The 18873-nt window shown below is 35.6% G+C and overlaps 1 pseudogene; it reads right to left on the bottom strand.

Moving 5' to 3' along the window:
* Positions 1 to 6541: 6541 nt before the first annotated feature.
* LOC114495929 lies at positions 6542 to 6682 on the bottom strand (annotated as a pseudogene).
* Positions 6683 to 18873: the final 12191 nt, after the last annotated feature.

The raw sequence follows: 18873 nt of genomic DNA, 5'->3' as shown, positions 1-18873 counted from the left end.
CCTTCTAATTTAAGGTATTGTTGATATGGTAAAGACAAGTTAACCATAACAATATGATTTGGAGCTGGGATTTGAAGGTACAACTTTTTACATCATTTTTGTAAAAGCATCTCTTGGCCTGGGGCTATGCCTGGGACTTCTATATACACAGTGTAAAACTACATTATATTTCCCCTAAAGAATTTACATCCAAATATATGCTACAGATCCTCAGGAAGACTTTAAACTATTCTAGAAGTGTTACTAAAAATATTGACAATGGCAACTGTTAAGATGAAACATTTCAATTGTTAAGATGAAACTTTGAAGATTGATTTTTTTCCCCTCCATCATCTGAATGGTCTGATATCATATAGAGTTAAAGAGAAAAAAACATAATTCAGAGAAAGTAATGTTACAACTCTGCACAATGAACACATGTACTTTATCAAGAAAGTAAATAATAAAACTTGCAAATTTCTTGAAGCCTTGAAATCAATCATGGGAAAGGAAAAAAATGAAGATCTGTGACTTGAATATTTTCCTAACGTGTCTGCCTTTTGAAAAAATGATGTTATATCATTGAATGTTTACTTTCTCTTACAGCTAGAAATGTATATAGAGTCATAATTAAATATACTTATTATTTACCAATTTATAGATAATGCTACGGCAGTGCCTGGACAAGAAGTGCTCAGGCAGAGTTCTACCCTCAGGAGTTTAAAGTCAGAACTAATGATATGAACCTGGATAAATCATTGTTAATTATATGACAATAATTGAAAAGAAGTCGGTACGAAAATACCATCATAAATTCATTTAGAGAGAAGTGGTACATGATGGGAGTGATGACAAGTTCAGGTGAAAGATGAGCAGAAGTTTTGGGACAGGGGGCAAGTCAGCTGTCTTCTGATCACTATACAAAGACGTTCTGGAAGGTGTGGGGCTCCCACAGAGATCAGATTGGGGGAAAATGACAAGATGGAGTCCTCTGTGATTGGAGTCGTGGCACTGGCTGGAGCGATGCTGGGAAGGGAAGAAGGATGACAGAACCAAGACCAGATTAAAGACTGTGGCTAAAGTTACAGGCAGTCATGTGAAGAGCTGAAGGTGGGACAGAGAAATTTGAGGACTGAAAACCAAAGCATAGCTTTCCAGGCCAAGAAGAAGTCAATTTCACTCTTATTTTGAGTCAAGAAACTGAATTAGGAAAAATAGAAATAAGAAAACTCTGGGAATCTTTCATTAGGACATTCCTATGTGGACAATTTCTATTCAAAAACACAAAATTCTGTGTGAAATACAGTGTAAACTAGTGGTGGAACAATGTTTAATACATGTTGTACAGAAATGATTCTAAAACAGGAAAATGAAGAGACAAAAATGCTAATTTTTCACCCATTATTCAGGACTTCTACTTGAAAGTGAAAAAGACCAATCAAATTTAGTTAGAATATATTAAAAAAGCATTGGTTTGTTTGGCTGGCGGGTTGCTTATTTATTGCTCTATTACATGTCTCTCCTAAATATTTGGTATAAATACCAACCTAATACAACACCCAAACCACCCAGGCTACCTCCCATCACCTCAAACCAAACTGTCCCATTTGGGTTTATCTCACTCTTACCCATGTATTCAGCTTCTGGTGCACTTTTCAGTGAACTGACATTTGGGATTTGAAAAATTATGTCTTCTATTGTATAAAGATTTTTAAAAGGGAAAAAAAGGAAAAGGAAAAGAAAATATCAAGTCATATCTATTAGATCCATAGAACAGCAAATAATTTTTCTTGGAATATTTTATTGCTATAATTATCTTTCTCTTGATAGTCTTCTTTCATATATATATATATATATATATATATATATATATATACACACACACACACACACACACACACCAAGGCAGGTTGGTTTTCTTGAGTTGCAGACCACCCATTACAAAGGGCTACAACTGCCCTCTTTTATGTCAAGACAAGAGACCTGAAGTGGCAACTGGTCTGCATCTTGAGAAAGCAAAACAATAAAATAGGAGAAAGAGAGAGAGAGAGAATATGAATTCTGATCCTTTGAATTTACTTATATTCAAATTATGTACTTACTTAGGGGACTTACTACATACATACTTTTCTGAGTTTATGATTAAAAATATAAATCACAGTTGCAAAACAGTCACTGCTCAAATTAAAGATGCTTTTATTTTTTGTTATATTTCCTAATATTTCTATAAATGGATTGAGCATAGTGTCCCATTTGAGAGAGACTAAGATTTGTTTGTTTGTTTGTTTAAATAAACAATGAAGTTCAAAGGGAGGGTGGACCAAATGGCCAAGGCCAGGAAACAAGGTGAGCAGTGGTTTGATGAGCACAAGTAGTATTACAACTGTAGAGTCACTGAATTCAGGAAATATTTGCACTGCCTTTTCCTACTCCTTTTTCTTTTTGTCTTTGATGGATATATAATAATTATATTTTATAAGAATGCCAGTGGTGACGGAAGTGCTTCTCCTAATGCAGAGGCTGTAAAGCTATCAGAAGAGCTTTAAGCAAATGTTATCTGTTTTACAGAAGAAATCAATTACCCGCAGATTGCTTAAACCAGTGACAGGCATGGTAAGGAATAAAATGTGTTAAGTAGAAAAGTTACAGCCATCAACATGTAAGGAATTACATGATATATGAAAGCAATCACTTGTTCAATTTACCTTCAAAACTAAAACAAGTTCTTCTGCATTGGAAATAAACATGAACCTCTCTCTGAAAAGGGAACAATTTCCAACTCAATGGAAAAAGTACTATATAAATTTTAGCTAGCAATAGTGCTATTAGGAGCACACAACCAGGTTTTCAGAGATAAAATATGTGAACTATTTAACATACTTATTTCAAAGTAGGCATCAGTTTGTCTTCATCTTCCTGCAATTCAGCATTATGTAATTTTCCAGATATGCCTGGAATAAAAAGAGTCTACTAGAAAACACTCCAGACTTTATAGCATTCCTTATATTTACATCAAACTGCAAAGTGTTTAACTCAATTAAAAATACTTTGAGTATATTTAAGTTTTAATATTCATTATAATTTGTTGATAACATGATTTATTATCTATTTTATCAAGAAAAGATTCAGAAGTGGTTCTTTTTACTTCTCAAAGAAGAAAATACATATTTCAACAAGGCTCTGACAGTTCTTATAGAGGACATCATGGTTCAAAATGCTCATCAAAGCTATTAATTGCTCAGATGGATTTGGCATCTTGCTTGTGAAACAAGGTCACCACTTTTAGTTCTTTATCATATCAATTCTTTAGGAATGTTTGCATTGCATAATTTAATTTTTAAAACAAATTAATTCAAATCACATGTAATATAAAAAATGATTCCTTAATATTGCAAAACAGAAATCATTTTACCAGATGTGCCATTATAGATAGCACAGCACACCCATCACGTTTTTGCAAGTGTCATTGTGGGCAATGACAGCCATGACGACAGATACCTGCCTAATGAAGAATTATTTTTTACTCTTTTTTTAAACTACGATGTGTTTAGAAGAATTGACTCACATGATCTTTTAATAGAATCAGGAGTAATATACCAGCTGGTGTATATCATTCTTTTACAATATTCTGAGGGAGAGTTCTCTATAATATAATTTGGGGGGGAATAAATATGTATATTCAGATTTCATGAAGTCAGTCCTCCTTAATGGATGAATGTTAATGATAAATTTAAAGAACTACACTTTTGAACTATTTGTAAGTTAAAAATTGTAAAAAGAGCCATACTGGTAGTTTTTCTTTTTTATCCACTCTAACACAGAAAACTATATTGTGAAAATTCCCAACTGAAAGACAACACTGCTAATGCTTCTTTCTCTGCAAAATTATCAGGTTGATATAATGGCGATGTCCTACTGATTATTCACCACAGACCTTCCAGCAGAATAATGCATTCTTAAAATGTGAACTTGAAGCTAAAATATTAAATATGCATTTCCTCCTCCTATAGGACATGTTGAAATGCCACATGCTGTTGGTGAGAATGACCCATAAATGTTGGATTTTTCTCCCCCTTGCTCTTCTTTTCCAGAAACAGTTAGTGTGGCGTGCAGTGAACCAAATCAACAATGTGATTCAAGCTGTCTCCATAGCTTCTTGGCAAAAGAAAGGATAAACTATAAAAACTCCCCTCCCACAGCTTTCAGCTCTTGCTTCCCACACTTTAACATCTTCTGTCACCTCTGGCGCTGTTACTGACCCATGCTAAGCTACACTAAAGGATGATAAGTTTGCTGCCTTTGCCCTTGTCCTGAGGGGCTGCACATTATCCTATCAAGTATCAGTAGCCATTTCTGTGGGATATTTGTCACCCCACGAAGGCCTTTGGAACAAATGAAATGGGCAGCGAATTACAAAAATGTCATTCTCTAAAGGAAATAGATGAAGGCTTTTGTTCTCCAGTAATAAATAGATGCCATAGGCTTATAACACTATTTTTATATTAAATTTGACAGGGTTACTATTTCTAGTTCATTAAGGGAACAGCTTGAAAACTATTTCTTTCTGTACTTTTAAAAATAATGTTGCTCCCCTCTTTTCTTCCCAGTAATAAATATAAACAACACTTGAGAATACACCCTGGAAACCACAGGTCATGATTAATTTCAAGTTACTTTTGCTAATGATTATTTTAAGAATGCACAAAAATCATTTTAGGGAGGGGTATTGAGATTATAAATGGATTATGTGAAAGCTACCTATGAATGGATTTTAAAAGTCTGATTTATACCTATTCCTCCTTTCTTTATAAATCACAAATACATTACATCCTTTTCTCACTTTTCTTACACATTATAGTTTTACAGGGCACCATGATAAATATTCCATGGACAGAGGTCAAGCAAAGGATAATAACTCAATTCCTTAAATGAAAGCTTCAAAGTAAATCCTCTGTGTTTAACAGCAGTATACAGGGGTCAAGATGACAATGTCCCAGACTAGAGCATAAAATGTGTGTTAATACCTTTGAGCCTCAGTACATTTGTTAAATGGGTATACTTGGACTGACATACTTAGATGTTCTTTGAAGTGGAGCTTGAGCAAGAGAAATAATACATGATAATAAATAGCACCACATGCTTTCAGATAGACTTGGATTGCGTGGTTTATCAGGTCGAGCTGAGCATTTTCATAGCAGTTAGCTATATTTCCAACATAATAGGTATATTTCTTCTATAGGTTGACTTACCTAATAATTTTAGAATTGAGCTACCATGTGCTCACTAAGGTTATTTTGTTAAACAAAATTTGTAAGATAAGGTAGTGAAAATAATTCATGGAAATTTTTATTTGACCCATTAGAATATTGATGAAGACTGTTAACAGTTGTGACATATTCTTTGTAAAAATGATTTAACAGGGAATTACAACTGTATTTATCTTCAGATATTTTTGTTTCTATGTTCCAAATCATGACTCTTGCATAGGTATATATACTGCTGCATACCTTAAAGTTAGTCCATATATGTCAATATTTTGACAGAATTGATTAGTAAAAACAGTACCAAAAAAGTACAAACTAGGTAAAACAACTCGAATTTTCAATTAGATCAAAGTTACCATTTCTTAAAGGTAAATTATTTTTTAAATTTCAGCTATATCTAATGAATCTTCAGTAGACATCTGCCTTATTTTACATTTTTAATTTCTCTTTGCTTCTCAACGTAATACATGCCTGGCTTTGTGAACTCTGTGATTGTATGAGCTTTGTTAAAGTACTATGGGGCCAAAGGTTCTTCAAAAAATACCTAAGTATATCAGTCCACATCTCTCCACATAGTACATGTGCTGATGCTCAAAGACTCAGTTTTCTCATTCAGAAAGACAGAACTAATAACAGTACCTCCTTCAAACACTTGTATTTTGAAAGCACTCGAATTTTTTGAAAAGTTTTCTTAAGCTATTTGTCATAGTATGTTCCCTTCCAAGTCAGAGAATTTTAGTGGGTGTGTTTCCTAACAACATCTAAATAATGTGAAAAGCAAAATATGTTATCCTTTGAATTTGCTGACGTTTAGAAGATATATTCAATAATTTTTAAACTAGCATTTTATTTCCAAAATAATTTATTTTCTTGATAAAAAGTATGGTATACACTAATTGTATCACTTCATATTTATATACATATACATATAAGTGATAGTAAGTGTGTTTTAAAATCACGTGTACTGAAATGGATCTAGGGGATCTGTTTCCTATACATAATTTTCAAAAAAGATGGGACTAATGGTTTTTATAAAATCTTGTAACAGTTTTGACTAAGACACTCAAAGGTTAGTAAGATACTCTAAACCTAAGCTATTTAAATGCCTTTTTAAAAGCACCGTTATGTCATTTTTCTTAAGAACACAATAACCATCACATTAATCATTCCTGGAGAATAATTATGGAAGTTGATTTTCATTGTCATTTTAATTTCCAGGTGATAATATTAAAGTAGATCACAAACTTGGGCTGTTAACAACATCTAGTAAAATGAAATGTAATTTAAACTGATAACACAAAACTTTAAAGGAAAGTAAATGACTGCATTCAAATGGCTCAGCTTTTGTTGATATAAGTTGGCACAAGTGACTAACAATTTTATTAAACTGATCAGAACAGATACTACACTTGATCTTAGCCAAAAGGCCAAGAAGCAATAATAATTTTAAAGTTTACTTTCCAAATTTAACTTGGAGCTGCCACATCTGTAACTAGAGCTGGTTAAAAATTGCTTTGCAAAATCAGCCATGATGTGTATTATATACACATTTAATATAAAGAGAACTCTTCAAATCATAACATATTAATTAGCTACATGATATAGCAAGCCACAATCAGATTACTTATTGAACTAATTTAATTTGCACAGTGGCAGCTGATTTAAAGGAAGCATTCTCTTTTGAGCTTGTTTATAGAAATTGTTCAGTAAAAACTATTAGTTTGGGATTTAGAAACATTACTCCTTCTCCTATTTGCTTTTTCAGGACAGTTAGTGGTATTTCTACCTTTGATGGATAGAGATAGAAATATATATATAGGTATATGTGTGTGTGTGTACACACACACATGTGTACACACACACACATATAAATATATATATGAATAAACTAGATGAAAACCCACTGGAAGAAGAAAATGGATTCTAGTTTCCAAGATCAGCATCAGATTTTCATTTCTTTATGCCCTTTTCAAAATCCTTTAAAACACATGTAAGATCTATGCATTAGAGCGAGAAAGAATATACCAAGTATGTTTCTGAGATATACTCAGAACAAATGGAAACTGCCCACAGGCCCACATGCTTATATTCTGGAAAAGCAAATATTCTGCTTGTTCTTAAGAAGTAGAATGTCAGGAAGAGAACAAAGAAATAAAAACCTTGGTCCAAATAAAGTGAATCTTAAACAATGCATTATGCAGAAAGACATGATGGAAAAAGTTATATATATGATTACCAATATATTTTGAAAGTGATGTAAAAATGTCCATGAAGAGCCTAGTTGAAAAAAGCGAGTGACCCAGTTGGGTCAATATTAATCAATAAGGAACAAAACTTTGTCACGCAGCAGAGCGCCAAGCTTATGGAAAATAAAACTATTGCAAAATTGTTGCAAATATATTTTATAAGACATTCTAATTAAATAATGATATCCATAGTCCAAATATACCAATGGGTTCAGCAGTGGAAGTAAACAATAAAAATGATGGAAGGAAACAGGAAAAACTCTGCTTTATTAAAATTTAGTTCCCATTTACATAAGGTAAAATATGTTCCAATTTAACTAGCTTTATAGTCCTCACCAATCTGTGATCATCTGCTACTAGTATAGATCTCATATTCTAATTAAAAATTACTCAGGGATAAACAAATGTATTGATCACTTAATCAAAGAGACATTTGCCAAGTCAGAAAACACCTGTCCATGTAATATGCACCTTGCATAGTTTTCAAATGATGGAAGTTGATGATCATACAGACAAAACTCAGATCAAAATTTCTGTTACTGTAGATTTACTGAATGTCGGTTTTGTGTCAGGCACTATTTAAAGCTCACAAGTAAATGCTATGCGTTGAGCACTCTTCTTCAACCAAAAAGTTCCCTGGTATTTACCTAGAAATACAGTTTCTGAACTACAGGACCCCCAGCGATGAGTTTAGCCTGAAGGACAAGAACACTGGTAACCAAAACCACATCTCGTAATAGAAGCATTTAGACATTTTTCACAGACAAAATATTCTGGAATTAATTAAACAAACAAAAGCTTGATGTTCAGAAATATAGGTAGAATAACGATTACTGAGTTATCTGATGGTGTTTACTTTTTCCCTTGTTGGAGTTACTATTTCTAGTTCATACTTTCATATTGGGACATGGAAACTATTCAGAATAAAATGAAATGAATACAGTAATGATACATGGTTGGTAACATGAATATAAACAAAAATAGACTGATTTTCTCATGTAACTTGTAAAATAAACTAACTTTATTTAAAATTTCAAGCCCTGGCTGGCGTAGCTCAGTGGATTGAGCGCGGGCTGGGAACCAAAGTGTCCCAGGTTCGATTCCCAGCCAGGGTACATGCCTGGGTTGCAGGCCATAACCCCCAGCAACCGCACATTAATGTTTCTCTCTCTCTCTCTCTCTCTCTCTATCTCCCTCCCTTCCCTCTCTAAAAATAAATAAATAAAATTTAAAAAAAAATTTCAAAAGAATATATTCCAGAATGTTTTAGAAAGTGGCAGCATCCTTAAAATGATCATATATCCATACAAAGTGGTAGCTCTCACTGCAAATTTTAATTTAAGACAGGGCATTTTGTCAATCTCACATATATTTTAGATATTTACTGATTTAAGATAGTGTTGTCTTCTATATTCTTTTGAGAAGGCACAGGTCTTATTTTTCTTTTTTGTTACCTCATATATACTAATAGGTCAATCATAAGAAAATTATTTCTCCTTTACCTCATGAGATCTAGAGGAAAATTATATGTTAAAAGCAGGGAAGCAAAGCAGGAAAAAGAAAGTAAATACATATATATACATATATGTATGTATTATGAATAAAGGAGAATTTGAAACTATAAACCATATACCAAATAAGTTTTCATAAATCAAGATCTTGGTTAGCCTACCCATTTCTCATTTTTCTTTCCTTTCTCTTATTTATTTTAGTGTCAAAATGATTATTAACAATCCCCACTCATCTATATCTTTTTATTTTCTACTTTGAGCCCAATTGGTCATTTGCCGTGCTTTAAAATTTTGCATTCTACATTTGTAGAAAAACTTTTCATTTCTTTCAGCTCTCAAGTCTGAAACTTCACACACACTCCCATCTCCCCAATTAAGTTGAAACAGAAATAAAAAATATAAATAATAATACTTCTCAAAAGGAATTACTACAGAGAACAGAGGAACAACTGGATATTTTTAAACAGTAACCTACATTTGCCTACCTTTTCCCTTTTAAAAGAAAACTCACAAATATTTTTCATGTTTTTTACTTTCATGAAGGCATTCAATAAACTAAAAAGAAATCAGCTCATGAATGGTGTTGAAAAGAACACAATGATTTTGCCAAGAGTACAGTAGCTCTGGGACCTTTCCCAATAGCCACCAGCAGCAGAGAGGAACATGGAGTGTCCTATTGGCCCTGCCTAGGCTCATTTAAGACAATCCAGGAGGTGCAAAATTTTAGACACCAAACTGTTTTCACCTGGATACCTAACATGGTTGGAACGGCCATGCTGCTGTGAGTTCTGACTGCCTGAGCGGCTCATTTCATCAGTGCAGGTTTTAAATAATGCCTGACATAAAACAAATGCTCAATAAGTATGTGATAACAGAAATTTTGATCTGATCTTTGCCTATGCAGTAATCAAGTATTAGTTCTGTAGCCAAATACTTTGCTTGGTGTTGAACGTTTCTGTTAACACCTTCACCAACCAAGTGCCCAGAGCAATCAAAGCCCTGTATGTACTGCAAGAGGTTTGTTAACAAACTAGAACTTTGAGACTCTTGAAGGAGGCTCAGTTTCTCTTTACTAGTCCAGCTTCTTAACTATCAGCAAAAAAGGCCTACTTAATGAACTAATTCAGAAAAAATAACGATGAAAGCAAAGCAAACATAAAATGAAGAGAACATATGGCTTTTTACATGATATATTCCAATATCTGTCTTCACTTACTCATCTTTCTGCCAGATTTATATATTTCTCCATTCATACATAAGGAATTGAGGGCTTTTAAGTGTTTTTCCCTGCCTTTAATAGATGTAATGATGTTTGGGATTCTAAGAGACACCCAATTTTTCTTTAAAAAGAAATTTATCAGAAAGAATTTTGCTCTCAAAATCATTGTGAATTTAGAACCACCTTTTGTTCTCCCACCACTAGATCATCTACTGCTGTTTGGTTAGTTTTTTGGGAAGAAACTTGCCATTCTACTGCAAATTTCTCTGTTCCCATGTTTTCGCAACCATTCTGAAGTGGGGTGAGAAAGGGACAACTAATGTTAATGCTAAAGTTAAAATACAAACAAGGAATTTCAAATTCCCCCTAATATTAAGAACACTGAGATTAGTCCTGGCTGGTGTGCCTCAGTGGATTGAGTGCAGGCCTGTGAACCAAAATGTCACTGGTTCGATTCCCAGTCAGGGCACGTGCCTGGATAGTGAGCCAGGCCCCCAGTAGGGGTAAAGGAGAGGCAAGCACACACTGATGCTTCTCTTCCTTCTCCTTTCTCTAAAAATAAATGAAAATCTTTTTTTAAAAAAACACTGAGATTAAATACATTCATCTTCTTCCCCCCCCTTTCTCTCTCTCTCACTCCCTCCATCCTACCCCACATAAATTCTACTTTTCAAGTTCACAGGCAATTTTTTTAAAATCTCAGTCCATCGACTATTACCTCATAGTTTATTACATAAACTACTGTTTTTTTCAAGATCTGTTTACCCATAAGCTAATTACAGAAAATGCTGGTAGAATAAGAAATGCATGTTTTTATTATTATTAAGAGTAAAACAACTTATAAGAAACTCCTGAAGCAAAGGGTTACCCTTTTTGCATCCTAAAAGATGAGCAGCTAGCAGTTCTGCCCACTAATGAGCTACCTTTGACCTGACTAAAACCATTTCGGGACCCCTCTAGTGTCTACTCATTCGCAAAGGCCTTCCCCACCCCCATACCATTTCCATCCAATGGCCTGTCTGCCTGATCTGCATGCAATATTGTCCGCCAGCATGAACGATTTACAATGGGCACTTTATTTCTGTAATTTAAAAGGAAAAAGAGAGAGAAACAACTGCTAATGCAAAATATCACTTCTTCCTTTCTAATGGATGAGTAATAACCAAGAAATTTCTGAAAAGCTGTCCAGGGTGCCTGTCAGGGCTGGCAAAATTTCTGACCCAGAGAAATATATTCACAAACAGCCCCTGTGATTATGAGTTACAGGCCCTTTGGAGAAAGCTGCTTAGAGAAGCACCAGAGAAATGATAAAACTAGTCTAAATACTTGGCACATAGACTTCACCATTCATGCACACATACGGTTTTGCACAGAAGAAAATATATAAAATTATATGTTCTGAATAAATTTAAAACAACATATATAGAATATACATTATAGAGTACTCTACAATGAAACTGTATTTCAATAGATGCCAAAGGGCTGGAAATCAAGAAATGAATGTAAATTAGATCAGACATTGGCACCTTGCAAATCCATATTCCCATCAGCCCCAATCCTTGTGCTCCAATTTAACTTGATTCTGAAAATCCTCTTTGTGGTCTGATTTGGAACCTATTACCTCTCTTTTGAAAGGAGAACAATGAGGGAGGAGAAAAGGAATATGTGAAGAAAGGTAACAATAATTCACTTGAATTAAGGGATCATTTTGCCTCGTGTTCCCTTTCAGTCCCTCCTGCCCTTGCATAGATCTTGGCATTGGTTTCTGTTCCGGTGCCAATTTAGTAAAGGCAATGGGCATCGTGCTGGAGTGGAGAGGAGCAGCATAATGTCTTCAAATGGAAACTGTTTGTCAAACAGAAGCTAACTGAGCAAATGAGGAAACTAGGGGTTAAAACAACTGTGATGATGCAAATCAGAGCTTTGTTCTACCAGGGATTTCTCTTAACAAGGGCTCTTGGCAGCAGGCACCTATGACTGGTCCCTTGGGAAAACTCTGCAACTTGGACATAACTTTCCTCTAGGCATTCTCTCAGAGTGCTGTTCACTTTGCAGACTGCAAAAAATTTGCTTCCAATAAGTGAGGAGCTGTACACTTAACAGCGTATATGGGATGCACACAATATTATTTACATGGACTTGAAACAAAAATAACTAATGAAGTGTTTATCCACTACCCATACACATAGTAAATGTCTTGGATAAAAATTAGTTAAAGTGGTGATTTGACGTCCCAGGGAAGAAATATCTGGTTGGTTGACTGCAATTTCATTTATGAGTCAGCAGTTTGGGTACTGTTATAAACACAGAGATTAATTTCATGATGTTATCTGAGTTTATTTGTGTTTTGTCTAAAACTCAAGTAAATGTCCACACGGGGGGCAGTGTGACTTAATAGTAACTTTACCTAGTAAGCAAATCATGTAAATACTAATAGAATAAATCGCATAAATAGTAACATGTTATATTTAGTCTTCAGATCACTCTATAGGTATTGTCATTTGATTTTCATAATAACCCTGTGAAGTAGAGAAAGGAGATATTTTCAATTTCACAGTTGAGGAAACTGAGGCCAAGGAAGCTATCCTACTCAAGGTAACATTTAACCAGCACTTTAATTCAGGGTATCTGACTCCAACTCCAGTGCTAATTTTCAACATGTTGGGCTAGGAAAATATGTTAAATTTTATTTTATTTTTTTAAGATTTTATTTATTTATTTTTAGAAAAGGAAGGGAGAGAGAAAGAGAAAGAGAGAGAGAAACATCAATGTGCGGTTGCTGGGGGCCGTGGCCTGCAACTCAGGCATGTGCCCTGACTGGGAATCGAACCTGCGATGCTGTGGTTCACAGCCCACGCTCCATCCACTGAGCTACTCCAGCCAGGGCTTTAATATGTTACATTTTAGAAAAGTGCTTTTATGGCTGGTCAAGGTTGCTGCTTTTTTGGTTCAGAAGTGAAAGAGCAAAAGGGGATGAAATTCACCCTCACCATTCAGAATCTACCATAGAAAGCAATGTGTTTGTGGGCACTGATACAGTACATATACATGGAAGTGTGTATATGCAAGTGTGCGCATTCATACTCTGTGTGTCACCTTGCCCTACAGATGTTGATCAGTGCTCACATGGCTTGTGTGGTTGAAATGCGTTGGTAACTCTGGTCTTAAGTCAATTTTTACATGTTCTACAACTGTAAAGGTTCTTCTTGGCTGCCACTATCACCTGGTTGTCCTTTAAGAAGCTATCAAATGGAGAGGAAGAATAGAAAGGTGTTGCTCACCATAGCAAACAACCCCAACGATGCTCATTTTCAGTGTGCCCTGGATAAGGGACAACATTCAATGTCTACCATATCTGAAGCCAAACTTTGGGTTCTTCATTTTCAATTTGAAAGGGAAGGTGGGACCATTTCTTTATTCAATGTATTTATGAATGTACTGCGATCATTTTTAAAAATTCCAAAACATGCAACTTCCTTTTTTATGATGCAGATTTTATATGTCATTCTGAACATATTATGGAACTCAGAGTAAAAATTTAGTTTGCTGTACACTAGTAACTTTTTTCTAGTAGTTCAACCTAAAGTCAGGAAATTGACTCCATGTATGTGTGCCCAGAAGCACATGAAAAGAAGCAATACATGTACATGACAGAAATAAAGGTAAAAAACACAAATGCCACAAAACATGGTTAGTTTCATAGGCTTGGTTTTTAATTTCTGCCATTTTTTTCACTCCAAGAGTTAAACAAAGAACAAGCTAACAGCAAAAGATTAATGCAGAAAAAGGTGGCTCTTCCCCAAACATTCTGCCTTTTTTATACCACTGTCTGGAAAATAAATGGAGGTTTCTGAAACTAGCAGTGCTTTTGCATTTTTCTTCATTAGGAAGTGTATTTGTAAAACAAGCTCCAAATTTTTGCCATTCATGATTCCCGGTCACAGGGTGATAGTTTCCAGTGACACAATCTTCAATGCGTATGAGCCAAAGGATCATTTCTCATCCAGGGCTCACGACATACGTAGTTGAGGCGCAGCTGAAACCACCCCTCCCACACTCTCCACTTCAACAACAGTAGCTCATTATCAGAAGCACGTTGCAAAGGGCGGGGCAAGCACAAAAATCAATCTGATTGCCCGCATAGCTCTGCAAAATCATTCCAGGGGAGAAAAAAAAGAAACGTCAGAGAGGAAAGAGAAAAAGGGCTGGGAGGGTGGAAAAGAGCAGGAATGAGGACATAAGCCCTCACGGGCCCATAAGGACTGAAGTTTAATGGCTGAGTGCTTGTTTTGAACTGTGACCTGAGGTTTGGCTGGGCACTAACAGTGGCATGCCTCATCAGCCACTGTCATAGCCACCCCAGGGTATACCTCCAGCAGGGAGTCAACTCCATATCCTGAATTCTCAACTACCAGCTACCCACTGCCTCCTCTGCATGCACTGCTGAGACCCTGCCGAGAAATCAGCATGCAACCCAAGGAAGCATCCTTTCCTCTGGAATAAAAATTAATATTACTTGTCATATTTCATGTCTGAGCTCTTTTCATGCTTTATCCTCTGGTAATGAGGGCTAAATTACCAATATTAGTAGATTTTCATGGCTAGCACAGAAAGAGCTGTTACCAGAATAAATGTTTGCCTTGCTTCTGTTGGACACAGGCTCTGCTAATGCAGCTTTGCTAATTATTTCTAAATAGGCAATAATCTGCATCCCCTAGTGCTGGATAGTGGATTGGCCACGTACCTGCTATTTCCCTTATTTACATGTTTTACAACTTTATCAACTACACTAATTACACTCTGAGCACTGTTTAAAATTTTCTGTTAATAGAGATACAATGATGCACCAGAGGATGTGTATTTATGCCATAATTACGCCTCTGTTCCTACGATGCAGTCTCCAATTAGCTGTCTACGGTGGCACAAGCAGCTGCCTGATATTCTAAAGCAGTGAAACATCTGCACGGCGGATGATACGCTCACATGGATTTTTTTTTAAGCCTAGAAATTTACACCCAAGGGAGTGCAGACAAATAGGAGCCTGTCATGTGTAGGGATGATTAGAAATCCTCACCATGGCAACATTGGAGCAGCCATGTCACAGAGTGAGGGGACACATGTCTAGATGAAGGCGCTAAAAACATTTGCCATTTTTTTTTTAGCTTCAGTCTTCCAAACTTCCCTCCCTCCCCCTTTCTCTTTCTCATATCTTTCTCTTTGCATCTAAAGCCAACCAAAACAGCAGGTGAAAAGGCCAAAGTCTGCAGCCATGCAAGGCATGTAACACATGGGATTTAGTGTTAGGAAAAACAGTGTGCAATCAGAAATGTTAGACCCAGAAAACATGCAGGGCCAGGAAAGGGTGTGTGTGTGTGTGTGTGTGTGTGTGTGTTTGGTTTGAAAAATATTATAATAATTATTATTTTTTTAATGGTGGGTTGTGTTAAGAGCAAGAGGTGAAACAGGAAATAAGTATTAGACCGAATACAACAGTTGAGGCACCTTATTCAAAAGATGACACCTAATTTAAAATTTCCTTTTAACCCTCATTAACAGTTACAATTTCTGCATGAACAGTTGGCTAGCACACATTAGTGAGAGTAGGGTAAGGCTCACAAATGTCTTCTAGTCTGATATTGAATATATTTCTTAATGGCTGTTTCTTTGATAAGCCTGCGTGTATAAAGACAGTGCCTGGGTGTATTTAACTATACTTAAAAAGGGCATTAAACCCAATAGGCAATAATAGAGGAAAGGAAAAAATGCATCATTATATATCCTAGTCTTATTGATTGGTCCATTATATTAATTTTACTTTCATAAGAAATAAAACTATGCTCTGCCTATATTTCAATCACAAGACATCAAAGATGCATCTCATGGCATTTGTTGTTTTTGCTCTATTATATTGCCTATATTCTTATACAAGAACACTGAAATTGAAGTTATTAATTTAAAATTGGTTTTCCAAATAAGAATCTTATCAGATGGTCACGGTAACACTTCACAATTAACAACAAAGACATGTGTAAAGGTGTTTAGCAAAGAGCTGAGAGGTGAATGGGGCTACTACTAGTGAAATAATTAGAGGGAAAATACTTTAATATGAAGAGTAATTATAGGACCAAAAATGTAACATATGTGCTAAATTATAAGAGTACCATAAGCAATGTAAATTACATTAAGGATCAAACCTAATCAGTTGAAATCACTGCTTGCTCTGTGACTGCAGTGCCCAGGGAAGGCTCTAGGTTACGCACCCTTGTGTCACTTCACCTCACTTTAGGTGCCACCTTAGAATTTGTGAGATGTCAGGGTAAGGTTCAGTTACTCTCTCATAACTGGACACCTCTTGGGGTTAAATTCTGGGTGCACATTTTAAAACATCTTCAATTCATTCTCTGGAGAAAGAATATAATATTAGGAAATGCATTAGTTATTAAGAGTCAAATGTATCTTTTTGTTAATGAACTAAATATTTGCATATATGCATAATAAACATATGCATATGTCTGCATACACACAAAAGGAATGTCAATGCTCTCAAAATAGTTACATAATAGTATATGCTCATAGTAAAAAAAAATCCCTCAAAGTTGGAGTTGTGTGATTTAGAAGCAGGGTTTTATAATTCCTCAATACATTTAAAATAATTCCATGAAATTCTATTAAAAATTTTAAAGAAAAAATCGTTTCAGTTAACAGACCATATTAGCATTATCTTGGGTTAATGGCAAATAAGTCTTCTAAGCCCAATTCTTCCAATTTCCCAACGTTCTGGTACCACTGGGCACATGACAATCAATGTTTCAGCCAGCCTCACCCCCTCAAAATCTTGGCTTTTTTCAGACATTGGCACTTACAGTGTTTACCAATGAAATCATAAAACGTTATGTTACATGAACAGGAAAATGTCTTTCCTGTACTTAACACTTTAGGTAATGTGGGAAATAGTTACTCATTCAATTCTAAAAGAGAAACTGAGAGTTGCTTTCATTTTCCTGTATCCAGCAAGTGAATTATGAGGCAGTTGGATGGTGGCCACATAAATAATTCTTGTCATGACTCTGGTCTGTGGGTCTCATTGTCCCTCAGCATACCATATTTTGTACAAGCCTTCTATTAGAGAAGTATGATACTGGAGATCCACCATCCACCACATCTGTCAGCGCAAGGACAGAGTTTATCTGATAAACAAGTCATTTTTGGAAACTGCAGATGCTCCCACTGTGAAGTATTAAATGTGGCCCCGCTTAGATACATAGAATGGGGTTCCAGTCGACTGCACGTGGGCTGATAAGCTCTCCACAGCTCAGAATGCTGTTTGCCCACATACTAATGTTAAACAAAAGAACCGCAGACTGCAGAGAAAGGATGCGGGTCAGACTAGTAAATTGCTTAAACCCTTAGGCAGCCTTCTGAAAAGAAAAGGCATGAAAGAAGCTGATACGAGCTTTTATGCAGAATTGTTCTGTTTATTATCCCTATTAAGGAAATGATGGCAAGTGTCTTGTTAAACTCCATATTCCCAATAAGGAAAGAGGACTGACTCCCTTTTTAAACAAGATGCAATATGCCACTGGTCATCACTTGATAAACCATACATCTCTTCTAGATTATTTCTACATTAGGAATATAATAAAAAGACAATAATAAAGCAGTACACGTGGTAACCATAAATGCTGTTAAATTGTGTTCTAGTATCACCCTCCTTGATTTGTCACTGGACAGTGCAAGCTAATAACAATCTGTCATGGGAGAAATACATTTTTTATAAAAATTTCACAGTCTTCCATTAAAACTTTGTTAGTTTAATTGGGATGACTCAGTTACAAGTGAATTGCTGGGACAGTTTAATAATAAAATCAGAATAAAAATAAGTCACTGTGGCAACATGTAAACTTAACCCGAGCAGAGCAGGGGTATAATTTTATTAGTGAAATTCTCCAGTGGATAACACGACAGTCAATACTGAATCTCCCCAGTGTTAGGGGTTAGAGCTGGGGGGAGGGAGAGGGCGATTCTTGAGTTTGCCAGACTTCTAATACTTCCCCTCAGGTCTGACCCCTTAAGAAACAGCATTTTTCTGAAAGCAGATTTTTCTTCTGCTCAGCCTCCTCTCCTCCTTTCCCTCCCACAGAGACACTCCCATTCTGATTCATGTGTTGGGACAAAGGAAATGAGGGAAGATCTTAAGGCTGAAGAAAAATCTGACGAGAGAACCTTAACAGATGAGAAATCCTTCCTTCCAAATCACAAAGCAAGAAAAGATTGGCAATCAAAGGGCCACTGTATAGCAGAGAGAAATAAAACTACGTGATATAAAGGCAGAATAAAGAAAAACACGCAGCGCAATTGTACTAACAATAAAAAATTAAAAATTACCCTTTGCTTAAAAGTAGTATAACATGTCACTGAGTACTACTTTGACATTTCCCTGCGGCTTTTCTCAACAGGCAACAAATGAAAACAATCTTGAAACTGCTCTGCTAAAGGCTCAGTGCAGGAGGCCTGTCCGTACATTGTCTTCCCATAATCTCACCATTATGGTATTGCTTAAAAGCATTTACACCTATAGGAGCAACAGGTTTTTAATAGGAAATACTCAAGTCTAGTCCAAAATCTTTAAAATAACAAAATAATAAAAGATACCA

Source organism: Phyllostomus discolor, chromosome 4, assembly GCF_004126475.2.
Source record: "Phyllostomus discolor isolate MPI-MPIP mPhyDis1 chromosome 4, mPhyDis1.pri.v3, whole genome shotgun sequence".
Taxonomy (NCBI): domain Eukaryota; kingdom Metazoa; phylum Chordata; class Mammalia; order Chiroptera; family Phyllostomidae; genus Phyllostomus; species Phyllostomus discolor.
Note: the sequence above shows the minus strand (reverse complement) of the source record. Positions and strands in the feature narration are given on the sequence as shown.